The sequence below is a fragment of the Lolium rigidum genome, unplaced genomic scaffold, assembly GCF_022539505.1.
Source record: "Lolium rigidum isolate FL_2022 unplaced genomic scaffold, APGP_CSIRO_Lrig_0.1 contig_21632_1, whole genome shotgun sequence".
Lineage (NCBI taxonomy): Eukaryota > Viridiplantae > Streptophyta > Magnoliopsida > Poales > Poaceae > Lolium > Lolium rigidum.
In genome coordinates this window covers 15,147-17,846 of record NW_025899981.1, presented here as the reverse complement: position 1 = coordinate 17,846, position 2,700 = coordinate 15,147, and positions in this window count along the sequence as shown.

Sequence of the window (2,700 nt, the reverse complement as noted above, 5' to 3'; positions counted from 1 at the left end):
GTCCAGAAATCATGAGCCATCGGTATTCTCCGTCGGGACCAGCTCTGGGGACTTTCAAAGGAGAGATGCCACTCCAGCCCCAGCCGTTCGCATGGGCAGCACCGGAACTGCCGAACTCATCGGCATACGTCGTCTACAAGATTGGTGGTGATCCTAGTGACTACCAATTCCTACCTGAGGCACCCAAGGAGATCCCGCACGGATACGCGTGCGCATACGTACCGCGACCGCAACACCCGGGCACTCTCGAACCAGGCCGCAACATCGGGGGCCTCCGGAACGGCAGGAGGAACGTCGGGAGCCGATCCCGAGAAGCAAACGTGGCTAGCTAAGTACGCCACTCCGACAAACCTCCGCAGCCCAGCTCCTGCAGCTTGGCTTAGAACCGGAAAAGCAAGCATGGCTGGTTAAGTATGCCACCCCGGCGAATCTTCGGTGGTTCGACACCTTCAGCCATCACAGCGGATCAGATTTGTGCAATCTCGAAAGATCGGTTCGGCATGATGCCGAAAAGGAAGACGTTCGGCTACACCAAGCCGTACCCCAACGACTACGAACTGATCCCGCTACCACCCAAATATCGGCTCCCGGACTTCACAAAGTTTAGTGGATCAGATGGTTCCAGCTCCATCGAGCATGTGAGCCGATATTTGGCACAGCTGGGCATGATCTCAGCATCAGACGAGTTGCGTGTGAGGTTCTTCGCACGATCCCTCACAGGATCGGCTTTCGGGTGGTACACATCGCTGCCACCGAACTCCATCCGGACTCGGAAGCAGCTTGGAAGAACAGCTCCATGAGCAAGTATCACTCGGAGGCTTCCGAGGTTGGTATTGCCGATCTAGCACAAGTACGACGAAGCGCGGGGAGACGAGTGTCGAATACATCCAGCGCTTCAGGACCATTAGGAACCGATGCTTTTCTGTTCATGTAAGTGAAAAGGAAGCAGTCGAGTTGGCGGTGGTAGGTCTCTCATCATCGATTAAGGACGTGGCCTCCCAAGCGAGACTACCCTTCATTGGCGCACATGGTGCGTAAGCTGTCAGCATATGAGCAGCGCCACCCAGATGTTTACCAGGACAAATTCAAGCGTGCGGTGACCCTGGTTGAGGCAGACGAGGATGAAGGTGCTGCGGGAGATCGAGAGGTAGCAGTGGCTGAATGGACTCGAGCGACAGGCCCCGTGACCTGCAAATGGGTGAAGCCACCAGGCCCTCCAAAAGGGTTCGACTTCGACGTGACCAAGACCGAGCAGATTTTTGATCTCTTACTCACGGAGAAGCATATAAAGGTACCCGAAGGCCACAAGATCCCCACGGTGCAAGAGCTGAACGGAAAGCCATACCGCAAGTGGCATAACACGTTCAACCACACCACCAACGACCGCAGGGTGTGGCGGCAGCAGATCCAAATGGCGATAGAAAACGGACGGTTGATTTTCAACCAATACGCCATGAAGGTCGACACACACCCCTTCCCCGCCGTAAACATGGTGGAGTATACTTACCATGGAGGGTGCCAGCCGGATTTCTCGTGCAATATCAACATGGTAGGATCTGGACACCACTCTGGTAAGGACGGAGATGAGGGTAGCTGCTCTCATAGCAAAGATACAGAGGAAGCCGCTCCACGCGATCGGCTCCGCCAAGACGGCAAGCGCTACGTCACAGAGGGAGAGGTGAAAAACATAAGGTATCAACGACCTCTCTCTGATCACCTCCTCAACAAGTATGTGAGTCAGTATGACCAACGCCGGCGATACAACGACGATGATGAAGAAGATCGGCTGGCTAGGGACGACAGGAGACGTCGTCGGCATGATCGTGATGAGGAGGAGCACGAGCGCCGTGCCAAGGAAAAGTTGGGGGAGCGAGTCGACGAGGATAGGCACTGGGACTGTCCCTTCTTCAGACACTGCTGGGATTCAGGAATGAGCCGATTGCCCACAATCGGCAACCGCCCGTAATGCAACCGGAAGAAGAAGGAGACAGCCAACGTGTCCGTGTTCAAGCGCCTAGGGCCTCTCCCGCCACAAAGCAAACGCGCTGAGTCCCCTCGGTTGAAAGATCTCGAAGATTCGGAAGACGAGGGAGAAGAAGAAGACAGTACCACCGGCCAAGGTGGTGCCCCGATGGACTCAGCCGTTCCCGAAACGCAGGGTTCAGCGATTGCGCGGCCCGGAGGAAGCCGAGAGGTTATACTTGCATACATTGAGGAAGGCAAGGCCTCGATCCGGCTGCGAAGGTTCAGCGAACCCTGGATGAAGAGGGTCGCCCATGGAAAATGGAGTGGCGCCCCAAGCAAAGGAAAGCCGATGATGAAACATCGGCTGGCACAAACATGGTGCTCGTTCTTCCGACGAAGCTTAGTGCTCCACGATCACACGATGCACTCAAGGTGGACGACAGCAAGCGCACCAACATGATAAGGTCAGAGATTGGGCTGGTTTTATCTACCGGCCTGAACGAGTAGCAAGAGCACGTCGATGAGCAAACGTGGCGAGGCTGATCCTTGTGATCGGCCCCAAAAATTTATGAAGGGATCTCACAAAACCTTCACCGAGCAAGCAACGTGGAGGCCGATTCCAGCAATCGGCCAAAATTATCCTCACCATCCATTCTGCCTGGGTTCAACATGTTATCCAACAGAGCCGATACCATCAATTCTCTTGACAGAATCGGCTCGGGGGGGCACCCAGGT